The sequence below is a fragment of the Schistocerca nitens genome, chromosome 2 (genome assembly GCF_023898315.1).
Source record: "Schistocerca nitens isolate TAMUIC-IGC-003100 chromosome 2, iqSchNite1.1, whole genome shotgun sequence".
NCBI lineage: Eukaryota > Metazoa > Arthropoda > Insecta > Orthoptera > Acrididae > Schistocerca > Schistocerca nitens.
In genome coordinates, this window is record NC_064615.1 from 874284617 (window position 1) to 874300628 (window position 16012).

Here is a 16012-nt window from a genome sequence, read left to right on the forward strand (position 1 = left end):
AGTTCCCTCCAACACTACTGCACACAATAGTTGAGTCAATGCCACATCGTGTCACGGCACTTCTGCATGCTCATGGGGCCCTACACAATATTAGGCAGGTGTACCAGTTTCTTTGGCTCTTCCATGTATGTCCCACATTGTTGAAGATTGCTCATTTAGTGTCTAAGGAACAAAACTGAATCTAATCAGATTAAACTTTCAGATGGGTATGCTTTGTGTAAACAGGAATACAAAGGAAAATATTTTATATAGGGGAAAAAACTTAAAAAATTGTGAAATTTCATGCAAGTAAAATTATTATTCTTGCAGAAGTTATTGGTGCATGGCAAGAGATAACTGTAATTACAATAATGTCATTTCCTTTTGAAATATAGTATATCCTTGTACTTTTTTCAGTTAGATTCACATAGGCTTTAAAAAACACACAAGGGCTTTCAAAAATAAAATCAATGTACAACATACACATTGTACTACTAAGATAATTATTTACAAGCATAAATAATGTTCAAATAAATAAATGTTTGGCAGTATTACCATGAGGTGAGATTAGCTGGTGCTTCTGTTAAACATTTAATATTACATGGTTACAACACATGAAGACTTTTCCATGAATGCATCTATAATTTAAATTCATTAGCACAATGCAACACTAATTTCCTGAATGTTTTACATAAATAGTCTCTACAGCATTAATTAACATGGCTAATCAGGTACTCCAGTCTTAACTTCTGGAATGATGGTATACTTCCTTAAAAACTTGTATTTTTAGAATGCATTATTTGAGACGGTAGTTGTCTGAATATTTATTTTTAGGCATTTGCTCTTGAGAAAAGCAGCAAACATTTTTAACAAGAAGAGCTAAATTTAACAAAAAAAAAAAAAAAAAAAAAGAAACATCCGTGTACATTATTTTGGAGGTGGGTGTTTTTGAGATTTCCTGTAATTTCTACGTTTACAAATGCCAGTTGAAAGGAATTTAGGAATTGGTCTGTATTGAATTATGAAGTAATAATGGTAATTTTTAACCTTTAAAATTTGCTGTTCCCTGCGAATAAACATCTATAAATAACTGTGTTTTGAAATGTGGTGTTTGGCATGGTGGTTATGTTCTAACATTTCTGAAGATTTTCATGTACCTAGAGTTCTTTGATTCATAAGTACTGTAGTATTATTTGAATTGATAACCATCCATGGTAAATGTCTTAACATTGTGTAAATAACCTTGACTGAGGTAGAAAATTGTATTAGCAATTGTAATGAAGAAGTAACATGCTGTATGCATTTCATAATAGCAGTGTGGTAGGGGCTATATGTTAATATCCGTTGGTAAAAATATTGGTGGAATAGTGAATTGTTCATGCATACAGTTGTTTGAGAGCCTGTGTTTTGTGTGCAAAGATGGCTAAAGATGGCTTTAACATAGTTGTTTAAAAGATAATATAGTATGAAAATGGAACCTATGAACAGCACACACAGTAGTGTGAAGATACTAAACTTTTCAGGTGCTACTCTGTATGTATCTACAGATGAAACTGTAAAAATATCATGGAGTACTGTCTTCAGTGCCCGACATAATCCATAATGCCATAAAACAGTCTCACAATACATCTGAGCTTTTTGCATGACTGGTAAATTTTCTTAAGGGCAGTCAAAAAGTAGTCCTATCCTGTTTCTCTCTCAGAATAATAAAAGAATCATCATAAGACTGAATTTGGCACATTTTCTTAGACCTTCTCACACATTCTGTGGCAGTCTGTTTCTTTAGTTCACAGATGTCACCAGTGAACAGTTGACATTGATAAGTTGTTGGGACAGTATTTCATGTCCAACTACAGCCAACATAATAGCTAGTCATGTCACAAATTTATGGTAAATGTGTGTAGAGATGCACCAGATATGAGTAATATTTGGCCATGTATGTAGCACTGTAACAATATTCCACAGGGAGAGTTGTAACTTGTTGATACAAGCTTCTGATCTGGTATTTGATTACATACTCCTTAAGTTTTTTTTCATATTCAATACCTGCGAAAGACATTGTTTATACCTGTCCCTATGAAGGATGCATTTAGAAAGCAGCATGGAGATGCTGAATTTTTCAAATGGGCAAAATGTGCCAAACATTCACTGTACATAAAATGTACTGTCAAATTAATGTTCTGAAAAGTCACTTTCCCTCTTGTTTCAGTTTACATAGATATTGCTTATGCTCACAATACTGCAAGAAATTGACAACTATTTTAAAGAGTTGGTGATATACAACTGTTAAATACGTTTGAAAAATCATGGCACAATTGCTGTATATCAATTTAGTAAAACTACCACTTTTGGTCATACAATAGACCATCTTCAAGTATGAAAAAGACATTATTTGGAGTACATACATCCAATCATCCTCATTTGTTTCTAGGTCAACATTACACTTCAACTGCATCAAAATTATAGAATGTTGGAATGTAATCACTTCATTCCTTAGGCAATATGTTAATAAGCCTAACAAATTAACTACACTAATATTATAGACTGCTTTCTTCTGATGTATAAATCAGATACATTTCTGGATTTTATAATTCAGATGCTGTTAATGTATATTGTTGATAAAGGTTCAAATGATCGTGATTGGACACATATCCAGTAATTAGTGTGATATTTTTTTATACCTGATAATGGTATGATGACTGGCCAAAACTGGCAATTTTAATAAACTGATATACAGCTATTGTGTCAAATTGTGATTTTCTAAAAACTTTCCAGACTTCGCTGTGACAGCCTACTTCACCAGTGCTAGACTTCTCAGAATTTTACTCAACGATTCTCCACTTTTGTAAAGATTGACCACAAACTGCAGCATGTCTTCTTCAAACTACAGGTGGAAAGTAAGTGTTAATCTTTATAGTTTTCCATTTTCTTTGGCTTTCTTTTATACACACATACAGGTGCCAGATACGTTGCGCACCTTTCACGCATCACTTCTGCGACGCCTTATCCGTCCGTCCGTGACCTCGACTACCACTCGGTTGTGGAGCAATAACGAAAAGGCCTGCCTAGGCACACGCTTCCCCGAGGTTCCAGCACAGGTGCAGAGAAGAGTGTTCCGCAGTGTACGACGTGATGCTCCGAATCTGACATTTACTTGACGCACGTCGTCCCGACCTCGACCTCCCCCGGAGAAGGACAAGTGTACGATTTCGCGTCGACACACAACTGCCCGTTAAAAACTTCATTACCGGGGCACGTGAGAACAGTCTTCGTTCCGTCGATACAGAAGTAGTACGTCCGGCACCCCGAGGTGACATTTTGGAAGAAACCGTTGAGATTACCGTCACATTCGGGGCTCGATGACGGTACCTCGACACTGCCACAAGTGTACGAATCGGCGCTCACACAGTCGTGCCCGTTAAAGAGTTTATCGCCGGGGCACACGGAGGTGGAGGCGAGCTGCCGTGCCCGGCAGGTGAAGTAACGGCGGCAGCCGGCACCCTCGTCAGGGTACGTGCCGTCCGACCTGGTGGCACAGGAAGGGCCAGTGACAGAGTCGGCAAGAGGACTACCACCGTCAGGACACCGGAAAGCCGAAGGCTCGACGCAGCGCCGACCGTCGAACACTCTGTCGCCGTCACACGTGAGCGCCGTGATCTTGTAACCGCCGAGGCAGAAGAAGTACTTGCGGCAGCCGGAGTCCGTGTCGAAGTGGTAGCCGTCGGAGAGACCGACGCAGTCGTCCGACTTGTAAGGGCACTTGTAAGTGTCAGGGTCGACGCACTCCTTGCCGTCGAAGACGTAGGAACCGGAGCAGACGTAGGTGATCTTGTGGCCGTTGGAACAGTAGTAGTAGGAACGGCAGCCGAGGTCCGGGTCGCGGTAGTAGCCGTCGGCGGCGCCCTGGCAGGATCCGGGCGCCGGTGCGGAGGCGGCGGCGGCGAACCCGGCCGGCGCTGCGGGCGGCCGCCGGCAGCCTCGCTCCGCCGGCACGCAGTCGCGCCCGTCGAACACCTGGCCGCGCCGGCACGACAGCAGCGTGCGGTTCCCGTCCGCCGAGCAGTAGTAGTACCTGCAGCACCGACACTCCCTCGCTATTCTGCCCGGAGCCGAATACCGGTCGCGGTTTCCCGCTTACCAAGTTACATCTAAATTTACATATACACTAATGGCCATTAAAATTGCTACACCAAGAGGAAATGCAGATGATAAACGGGTATTCATGGGACAAATATATTATACTAGAACTGACATGTCATTACATTTTCATGAAATTTGAGTGCATAGATCCTGAAAAAGCAGTACTCAGAACAACCACCTCTGGCCGTAATAACGGCCTTGACACGCCTGGGCGTTCAGTCAAACAGAGCTTCGATGGCGTGTGCAGGTACAGGTGCCCATGCTGCTTCAGCACGATACCACAGTTCATCAACAGTAGTGACTGGCGTATTGTGACGAGCCAGTTGCTCGGCCACCATTGACCTGACGGTTTCAATTGGTGAGAGATCTGGAGAATGTGCTGGCCAGGGCAGCAGTGAACATTTGCTGTATTCAGAAAGGCCCGTACAGGACCTGCAACATGCGGTCGTGCATTATCCTGCTGAAATGTAGGGTTTCGCAGGGATCGGATGAAGGGTAGAGCCACGGGTCGTAACACATCTGAAATGTAATGTCCACTGTTCAAAGTGCCATCAATGCGAACAAGAAGTGACCGAGACGTGTAACCAATGGGACCCCATACCATCACGCCGGGTGATACGCCAGTATGGCGATGACGAATACACGCTTCCAATGTGCGTTCACCGCAATGTCACCAAACACGGATGCGACCATCACGATGCTGTAAACAGAACCTGGATTCATCCGAAAAAATGACGTTTTGCCATTCGTGCACCCAAGTTTGTCGTTGAGTACACCATCGCAGGCGCTCCTGTCTGTGATGCAGCGTCAAGTATTACCGCAGCCACGGTCTCCGAGCTGATAGTCCATCCTGCTGCAAACGTCGTCGAACTGTTCGTGCAGATGGTTGTTGTCTTGCAAACGTCCCCATCTGTTGACTCAGTGATCGGGACGTGGCTCACGACCCGTTACAGCCATGCGGATAACATGCCTGTCTCGACTGCTAGTGATACAAGGCTGTTGGGATCCAGCACGGCGGTCCGTATTACCCTCCTGAACTCACCGATTCCATATTCTGCTAACAGTCATTGGATCTCGACCAATGTGAGCAGCAATTTCGCGATACGATAAACCGCAATCGTGATAGGCTACAATCTGACTTTTATCAAAGTCGGAAACGTGATGGTACGCATTTCTCCTCCTTACACGAAGCATCACAACAACGTTTCACCAGGCAACGCCGGTCAACTGCTGTTTGTGTATGAGAAATCGGTTGGAAGCTTTCCTCATGTCAGCACGTTGTAGGTATCGCCACCGGCGCCAACCTTGTGTGAATGCTCTGAAAAGCTAATCATTTGCATATCACAGCATCATCTTCTTGTCGGTTGAACTTCGCGTCTGTAGCACGTCATCTTCGTGGTGTAGCAATTTTAATGGCCAGTATTGTAGTTTGCTCACTGTATTACGAAAATTGATCAGTCTGTAGATTTCACATTACGAAAACCTACTTACAAGAAAAGCTGGTATCTTTAAAAACCGCAGTTAGTTTTCATTTCATTTATGCAATATATAAAAAAATACGCCTCTTGTATTTACTAAACCCCCAAATTTCAAATGAGCTATGGAAAATCGTAATTTATTATTCATCAGACAACATTTGAATCATGTGGTGCACCTGATCATTAAAATCTCTGACTGTAAGGCTGGCCGCAAGATGAGACGCAGGTCCGTGAGGTGACGCAGGGTGACTCACGGTGAGTTTTTGCGAACCACACAACTGAATGGTCCTGCGCACGTTAGAGCGAAACGTGACGTGACGCAGTTCCTGCGCTTGGTGACCCTGCGGACCGCAGTCTCCTGTACGCAGTTTACTGCGAGGCTCACGGTGGTTCTGGCTGTTGGTAGTTAGAAATGGAGGAACAGCTAATTGAAGCCGTACGTGTTCGCAAAGTTCTGTATGATACAAGCCATGAAGATACAAGCCACGAAGCTGAAATGTTAGTAAAAATTTTGCTATTTACATTTGCTGTACAGACGCTATTTCTGTGTTATTACAGAATATTTTGGCCATTTGAATATTATTATGTTTATTCAATAAAGAGTTTTCTGTAACGCTAAACTGTTACCCTCTGCCATTGGTGATGGCAATATTATATTGCATATAGAAGTATAGGCAACTAGCGGACCCGGCTATACTTCCGCAGTTGCTAAATATGGATGGGAAATGTGTATACATCCTACACTATCGTCAATGGTTTCGACTGGCCGTTATGAGTCAATCACTCAGTCAATCAGGACAGTGCCTTTTATGTCATATAAAGACCTCACATGTTCTCAAATCTATGAAAACAATTAATCCAAGGAACAGTTACTTAAGAAAGTTCGAGGAAGCGAGAAATATGCTTTTATATTTATATATTAAAAAAATTAAGCCATTGTGTTCACATAAAGACTGTAATACCCTCGGTCATTTCATTTGGTACCCCTAGTTTGGTAACCCTAGTTCCAATGCTTTGAAATTTGGACACGACGTTGCATGTAAATTTTGACAGAACGCTCTACTAGAATATGCGCGTGTTTATATATATAATTTTATAACGGGGAATCATTGTTACGAAAAATAGTGAAAAATTACATGTATATAGGTTATATATAATAAATCAAAGAAATAGGTACCTAAAAACCATCCTGTATTAGAATGCAACGTTGTGTCAAAATTTCAAAGCAATCGGTCAAGAGCTTTCGGAGGTTCGTGGCTATACACAAACCAACAGAACATTTTTATATAGAGAGATACATGTTAATCATAATAGCTTACCTTAAAAACACAGCTAGTTTCTCCTTAGTTCCAATCAGTCTTGTAGCGTTGCATCCCTGTCTGTCAATTTCTTTCTTGATGAGACCATGCACTTCATGGAACTGATCATGGTTTAATCTAAAATTGTTCGTGAATTTTTCATCATCAAATTCCTTAGTTGAAGCGAATTCCCCATGACTTAGTCTTCTTTTCATGTACGCACTTTTTTCTGTTTTTTGTTTCACTAAAGCGATGTAACACACCGTTTCGAACTCAAACTCAGAATCGGAATCCGATTCTGAACTTATACCAATTGACATAGCAGAAGTAGTCGCCATCTCTGCCAGAGCCAAAGTTCCTCAGCAAACTGCGTATTGAAACTGCGATCCAACTTGCGATGATTGTCGCCGTGACTCACGCTGCCGTGACGAATTTGGCGTGAGCCCCCCTTCGCCACCTCACGGGCCTGCGTCTCATCTTGCGGCCCGCCTAACACAGCCTTTGAGAGTAATGATGGGACCAGCAGAATACCATGATATGATTGACCACACCATCACACTTCCATCTCCATGCTTAACCGTTGGAATCAAGCAATCAGGATTGTAGGCTTCTTTTGGGGTTCTCCAGTCATAAATCCGGCCCATGTTGGAAATAATGAAAAAGTTGACTCGTCGGACCATACGACTTGTTTCCACTGATCGCTAGTAGCACTCGTGACACCATGTTTTACGTTTCTTTGCGTCGGTTGTCGTCACTAATGGTTTCCGTATAGCATGAATATTCGCTTTATGGAGTTCTCGGCGGACATTGTCGGTAGACACGGGGTCCCGAACATGGCTATTGAACTCCACAGTCACTTCAACCACCGTAGTTTCGTGTTGTTTTTATACAATTCGTGTTAGCATAAGACGATCTCTGTCATATACTTTTGATTTGCGGCCACTCTTACGTTTACTCGGTGATGTCTTTCGATGTTTCATGTAGGCTGTCATGACTGTTGAAACAGTTGCTCTTGAAACATTCAGTAAGTTTGCTGTCTTGGTTACTAATGCTCCATCCAATCGGGCCCCACAATCTGCCTACTTTGAAACTCTGTTATGTCTTTCATTGCACGTTGACCTCGGCCCCTGAATGCACATACGAAATGTGTACCACTCGTTAACAACTTGCACCGATGCTTAGTCCATACTGAGCACACACAAACCAGAGCGACACGTGCCTTAACCTGCGCTGTTGACCGCCAAACACAACCATCTTATTACTACACTGTTCACATCATTTTAGCCCGCAGCTCGCGGTCGTGCGGTAGCGTTCTCGCTTCCCGCGCCCGGGTTCCCGGGTTCGATTCCCGGCGGGGTCAGGGATTTTCTCTGCCTCGTGATGGCTGGGTGTTGTGTGATGTCCTTAGGTTAGTTGGGTTTAAGTAGTTCTAAGTTCTAGGGGACTGATGACCATAGCTGTTAAGTCCCATAGTGCTCAGAGCCATTTGAACATCATTTTACCTATCCCCTGCTATGTGTGACGAGCCAGATATGAAATACACTACTGGCCATTAAAGTTGCTACACGACGAAGATGACGTACTACAGAAGCGAAATTTAACCGACAGGAAAAAGATGCTGTGATATGCAAATGATTAGCTTTTCAGAGCATTCACACAAGGTTGGCGCCGGTGGCGACACCTACAACGTGCTGACATGAGGAGAGTTTCGAACCGATTTCTCATACACAAACAGCAGTTGACCGGCGTTGCCGGGTGAAACGTTGTTGTGATGCCTCGTGTAAGGAGGAGAAATGCGTACAATCACGTTTCCGACTTTGATAAAGGTCGGATTGTAGCCTATCGCGATTGCGGTTTATCGTATCGCGAAATTGCTGCTCACATTGGTCGAGATCCAATGACTGTTAGCAGAATATGGAATCGCTGGGTGCAGGAGGGTAATACGGAACGCCGTGCTGGATCCCAACGACCTCGTATCACTAGCAGTCGAGATGACAGGCATCTTATCCGCATGGCTGTAACGGATCGTGCAGCCAAGTCTCGATCCCTGAGTCAACAGATGGGGACGTTTGCAAGACAGCAACCATCTGCACGAACAGTTCGACGACGTTTGCAGCAGCATGGAGTATCAGCTCGGAGACCATAGTTGCGGTTACCCTTGACGAGGCATCACAGACAGGAGCGCCTGCGATGGTGTACTCAACGAGGAACCTGGGTGCACTAAATGCAAAACGTCATTTTTTCGGATAAATATAGGTTCTGTTTACAGCATCATGATGGTCGCATCCGTGTTTGGCGACATCGCGGTGAACCCACATTGGAAGCGTGTATTCGTCATCGCCATACTGGCGTATCACCCGGCGTGATGGTATGGGGTGCCATTGGTTAGACGTCTCGGTCACCTCTTGTTCGCATTGGCGGGACTTTGAACAGTGGACGTTACACTTCAGATGTGTTACGACCCGTGGCTCTACCCTTCATTCGATCCCTGCGAACCCCTTCATTTCAGCAGGATAATGCACGACCGCATGTTGCAGGTCCTGTACGGGCCTTTCTGGATACAGAAAATGTTCGACTGTTGCCCTGGTCAGCACATTCTCCAGATCTCTCACCAACTGGAAACGTCTGGTGAATGGTGGCCGAGCAACTGGCTCGTCACAATACGCCAGTCACTATTCTTGATGAACTGTGGTATCGTGTTGAAGCTGCATGGACAGCTGTACCTGTACTCCGCCATCCAAGCTCTGTTTGACTCAATGCCCAGGCGTATCAAGGCCGTTATTACGGCCAGAGGTGGTTGTTCTGTGTACTCAATTCTAAGGATCTATGCACCCAAATTTCATGAAAATATAATCACATGTCAGTCCTAATATAATATATTTGTCCTATGAATACCCGTTTATCATCTGCATGTCTTCTTGGTGTAGCAATTTTAATGGCCAGTAGTGTAAATCAGGACGAAATGTTAAGAAATAGCGTCTTTGCTGCCAAGTGAACAACATGTGGACTAATTCGTCCCTTGGTTAGAGGACGAGCGGCGCAATTTCAACAAAGAAAATATGAGTACTTATCTTTCGACATGATTGTTCGTGAAATTTGTAACTGGCTCCTCTTTCCTTCATTTCTAAAAGTACTAAATTAGCGAACATTGTTGAAAAGTGGAGGAATCTTACATAGTTTTGTAAATGGCCTCATTTCAAAAGGACGTGGCGAGTTTCCTTGACCATTCATTCTTTAAGCGACCTAGTGCTCTGTCGCTGATGACCTTGTCGTAAGATGCCGCTCTGCCGATGGCTCACCTCGTGCAACTGGCGGCGTCGGCGTAGAAGCCGGGCTGCCGCCCGGCGCAGCCCGACCACGGGTGCGGCCCGGCGCAGAGGAAGCCGTCGGCGTCGGCGTCGGCGGTGGGCAGGCAGCGCGCGCTGGCGCGGTCCCAGGCGGCGTCCTCGCTGCAGGCGCCCCACAGCAGCGTGCGGCCCGCCGCGCACAGCACGTAGCCGCGGCAGCCGCGCGTCGAGAAGTCCGCGTGGAAGCCGTCCGCCAGGCGCGAGCACGCGTCGCCGCCCGCCGCGCCGCGAGACTCGCTGCTGACCGCCTGCTCCGACAACACGACGCACTGCGTCACGCTCTGCGGTCTGAGCTCGCATCACTTACACTGGCGGAAAAAACTCGCAACTCCGAGAAAGAGTTGGGCGTCATAAACGAATGTTGGTAGGCGTATTTGTACAGGGTGGTCCATTCATACTGACCGGGCCAAATAGCTCACGAAATAAGCATCAAACGAAAAAACTGCAAAGAACGAAACTCGTCTAGCTAGAAGGGGGAAACCAGATGGCGCTGTGGTTGGCCCAGTAGATGGTGCTGCCATAGGTCAAACGGATATCAACTGCGGTTTTTTACAGAGCAACCCCCATTTTAATTACATATTCGTGTTGTACGTAAAGAAATATGAATGTTTTAGTTGACCACTTTTTTCGCTTCGTGACAGATGGCGCTGTAACAGTCACAAACGTATAAGTAGGTGTTATCACGTAACATTTCACCAGTGCGGACGGTACTTGCTTCGTGATACATTACCCGTGTTAAAATGGATCGTTTACCAATTGCGGAAAAGGTCGATGTATGGCTGTTGTTGTTGTGGTCTTCAGTCCTAAGACTAGTTTCATGCAGCTCTCCATGCTACTCTATCCTGTGCAAGCTTCTTCATCTCCCAGTACCTACTGCAGCCTATATCCTTCTGAATCTGCTTAGCGTATTCATCTCTTGGTCTCCCTCTACGATTTTTACCCTCCACGCTGCCCTCCAATGCTAAATTTGTGATCCCTTGATGCCTCAGAACATGTCCTACCAACCGATCCCTTCTTTTGGTCAAGTTGTGCCACAAACTCCTCTTCTCCCCAATTCTATTCAATACCTCCTCATTAGTTATGTGATCCACCCATCTAATCTTCAGCATTCTTCTGTAGCACCACATTTCGAAAGCTTCTATTCTCTTCTTGTCCAAACTATTTATCGTCCATGTTTCACTTCCATACATGGCTACACTCCATACAAATACTTTCAGAAACGACTTCCTGACACCTAAATCTATACTCTATGTTAACAAATTTATCTTCTTCAGAAACCCTTTCTTGCCATTGCCAGTCTAAATTTTATATCCTCTCTACTTCGACCATCATCAGTTATTTTGCTCCTTAAATAGCAAAACTCCTTTACTACTTTAAGTGTCTCATTTCCTAATCTAATTCCCTCAGCATCACCCGACTTAATTGGACTACATTACATTATCCTCGTTTTGCTTTTCTTGATGTTCATCTTATATCCTCCTTTCAAGACACTGTCCATTTCGTTCAACTGCTCTTCCAAGTCCTTTGCTGTCTCTGACAGAATTACAATGTCATCGGCGAACCTTAAAGTTTTTATTTCTTCTCAATGGATTTTAATACCTACTCCTACTGCTCAAGAAAACACTGAATGCGAAAGGATAGGAACATAATAGTGTTGTTCGGAAAGTAAGGAACGATCGGTCGCGAAATGGAAACCACAGCGAATATCAGAACTGTTTTCTTTGCACATTTAGCTCCGACTTAGACATTTGTCGGAGTGTTATACCAAATTTCCAACACCATCGTCATAGAAGGCAGCCGCCTGTTCTTTCCGATAATTCTCTACGCTGGTCTATAGCGCGTAGCTTGCGCCCAAATGTTGTTTTCGAATCCAGTGTTTCATGTGAACACACATGATACTAAGGACGAGCCAATTAGGCTGTGTTGTGGGTGATCGAACACTTCCCATCGAAAAGGCTGCAGGAGCGTCTTCACTGCCATGAAGAAAGAAGTGCGTGGCAGTTGTGTTAGGTGGGCTGCATTCATTAAGGCGACGCCTCTCAGCGGGCCCTCCTACTTGGCGGGAGACATCGTTGTTGTAGGCACCTTTACTCGCTCACAGTGCGCTCACAACTGAAAAGAGCGTCTTGATGCGATCGACAGGTATACTAGAGACACTGCCCAAAACGCCTGTGAAAAGCCTCGTCGGATTTTCACAGTGGTTTCCATTTCGCGACCGATCGTTCCTCACTTTCCGAATAGCCCTCGTATTTTACAGCGTTGTGTGCTGTTTGTATCAGCACAGCAGCACATCCCTGTAAGAAAGCACTGTCAGGGCTATCGGCAATAACATTCCTGAAATGGAGTGGCGTGCCCAAAATCTTGACCTTAACCCAATGGGACATCTTTTGGATGAGTTAGAACGTCGAGTTCACTCCAGAGCCGAGTGTCCAACGTCACTACTCACTCTGATTCCGGCTCTTGAGTAATAATGGGCTGCATTTTCCAGATATTCTGACACATCATTGATAGTGTCCCCCCCCCCCCCCCCCACCCCTCCTCACATCTCCTCATCAGAGCTCAAGCCCTCATAAAGGCTAAGGGTGGACATATCCCTTATTAATGTCCACTAACAGGGGGACCAGATACTTCTGATCAATACGATAATTGCTGTGCCTGTGTTATTCTGATTGCGATGCAAAATTTCTTTGGTCATGCACGCATGTGGAAAAGAACAGGCACAGCGGCCACCACAGCCGTTACGAAACACATAAAATGAATTGGTAATTGCGAATAAGGTCTACCATCAGCTGTAGAATGGAATGACGACAGTGAAAATTTGTGCCAGACCGGGATTCGAACCCGGATTTCCCGCTTATCGTGAGCGCTCGCTTTACCATTTGGCTATCCGTGCACGACTCACGGCCATACCCAAACTTCAATATCTGGTCAACAGTGCGTCTACGACCTGGACTCGTACATCCATTATGTATATTCCTATACAGTCCGCAGCTCGTGGTCTCGCGGTAGCGTTCTCGCTTCCCGACCACGGGGTCCCGGATTCGTTTCCCGGCGGGGTCAGGGATTTTCACCTGCCTCGAGATGACTGGGTGTTGTTGTTGTTGTCGTCCTCATCATGGCACACCACCTCTGCTAGGACCTTTCCTAGTATGGGGGTGTGGATCTCCCGCATCGTCCCCTACGCTCTGTCAAGGAGTGTGGGACCTCATCATCATCACCTGTACAGGTCAGACGTTGTGCTTGAAAGTCGCTTGCCCGGTATCGACAGATAAATACGATACTGCAGTGCCTGTGATAGCGGGCAAGGGATTTTTAAGTACAACGTCTAACCTGTACGGGAATATACACTACTGGCCATTAAAATTGCTACACCACGAAGATGACGTGCTACAGATGCGAAATTTAACCGACAGCTAAAAGATGCTGTGATATGCAAATGATTAGCTTTTCAGAACATTCACACAAGGTTGGCGCCGGTGGCGACACCTACAACGGCCGGCAGGGGTGGCCGAGCGGTTCTAGGCGCTACAGTCTGGAACCGCGCGACCGCTACGGTCGCAGGCTCGAATCCTGCCTCGGGCATGGATGTGTATTCTGTCCTTAGGTTAGTTGGGTTTATGTAGTTCTAAGTTCTAGGGGACTGATGACCCCAGAAGTTAAGTCCCATACTGCTCAGAGCCATTTGAACCATTTTATTGACACCTACAACGTGATGACATGAGGAAAGTTTCCAACCGATTTCTCATACACAAACAGCAGTTGACCTGCGTTGCCGGGTGAAACGTTGTTGTGATGCCTTGTGTAAGGAGCAGAAATGCGTACCATCACGTTTCCGACTTTGATAAAGATCGGATTGTAGCTTATCGCGTTTGCGGTTTATCGTATCGCGACATTGCTGCTCGCGTTGGTCGAGATCCAATGACTGTTAGCAGAATATGGAATCGGTGGGTTCAGGAGGGTAATACGGAACGCCGTGCTGGATCCCAACGGCCTCGTATCACTAGCACTCGAGATGACAAGCATCTTATCCGCATGGCTGTAACGGATCGTGCAGCCACGTCCCGATCCCTGAGTCAATAGATGGGGACGTTTGCAAGACAACAACCATCTACACGAACAATTCGACGACGTTTGCAGCAGCATAGACTATCAGCTCGGAGACCGTGGCTGCGGTTGCCCTTGACGCTGCATCACAGACAGGAGCGCCTGCGATGGTGTACTCAACGACGAACCTGGGTGCACGAATGGCAAAGCGTCATTTTTTCGGATGAATCCAGGTTCTGTTTACAGCATCATGAGGTCGAATCCGTGTTTGGCGACATCGCGGTGAACACACATTGGAAGCGTGTATTCGTCATCGCCATACTGGCGTATCACCCGGCGCGATGGCATGGGGTGCCATTAGTTACACCTCTCGGTCACTCTTGTTCGCATTGACGGCACTTTGAACAGAGGACGTTACATTTCAGATGTGTTACGACACGTGGCTCTACCCGTCATTCGATCCACCGAGCGAGGTGGCGCAGTGGTTAGCACACTGGACTCGCATTCGGGAGGACGGCGGTTCAATCCCGTCTCCGGCCATCCTGATTTAGGTTTTCCGTGATTTCCCTAAATCGCTTCAGGCAAACGCCGGGATGGTTCCTTTGAAAGGGCACGGCCGATTTCCTTCCCCGTCCTTCCCTCACCCGAGCTTGCGCTCCGTCTCTAATGACCTCGTTGTCGACGGGACGTTAAACACTAATCTCCTCCTCCTCCTCCTCCTTCATTCGATCCCTGCGAAACCCTTCATTTCAGCAGGACAATGCACGACCGCAGGTTGCAGGTGCTGTATGGGCCTTTCTGGATACAGAAAATGTTCGACTGCTGCCCTGGCCAGCACATTCTCCAGATCTCTCACCAACTGAAAACGTCTGGTCAATGGTGGCCGAGCAACTGACTCGTCACAATACGCCAGTCACTACTCTTGATGCACTGTGGTATCGTGTTGAAACTGCATGGGCAGCTGTACCTGTACACGCCATCCAAGCTCTGTTTGACTTAATGCCCAGGCGTATCAAGACTGTTATTACGGCCAGAGGTGGTTGTTCTGTGTACTCAATTCTCAGGATCTATGCACGCAAATTGCGTGAAAATGTAATCACATGTCAGTTCTAGTATAATATATTTGTCCAATGAATACCCGTTTATCATCTGCATGTCTTCTTGGTGTAGCAATTTTAATGGCCAGTAGTGCACATAATGAATGTACGAGTTCAGGTCATAGATGCACGGTTGACGACATAAGTAAGTTTGGTTCTGGCTGTGAGTCGTGCACAGATAGCCAAATGCTAGGGCGACTGTTCTCAATAAGCGGGAAATCCGGGTTCGAATCCCTCTCCGGCCCAAATGTTCATTGTTGTCATTCCATTCTACAGCTGATGGTAGTCCTTATTCGCAGCTGCGAATTCATTTGGTGTACTTTTGAACAGTTAGTGTAGGTGTCTGTAGTAATAGAGTGACTGTGTTCTAAAGAGTTCTACTTATTGTGTCGGCCACAAAAGGAGGAGGCTGAGCCTTACCCGACAGGTGACGAGTGGCGCGGGCACGCACATGCGGCCGTCGAAGAGCGTGCTGTCGGGGCAGGAGTGGCGCGCCAGCGTGTGCCCCGCGGCGCAGTGGACGTAGTCGCGGCAGCCAGAGGCGGCCAGCGCGTGCAGCCCGTCCAGAAGCCCGGCGCACTCGCCGCTGGCTCCGCCCAGGGAACCGCGCGAGGACGCCGGCGGTGCGG

At 46.0% G+C, this 16012-nt stretch overlaps 1 protein-coding gene across 1 annotated transcript in view; it reads right to left on the bottom strand.

The window, feature by feature from the left end:
• Positions 1–10250, bottom strand: part of LOC126237164 (BRCA2-interacting transcriptional repressor EMSY-like) — a 409828-nt gene extending 399578 nt beyond the window's left edge. The window contains exon 1 of the mRNA XM_049947023.1: positions 10195–10250. The gene's annotated coding sequence lies outside the window, so the exon portion shown is untranslated. The remainder of the gene's footprint in view (positions 1–10194) is intronic.
• Positions 10251–16012: the final 5762 nt, after the last annotated feature.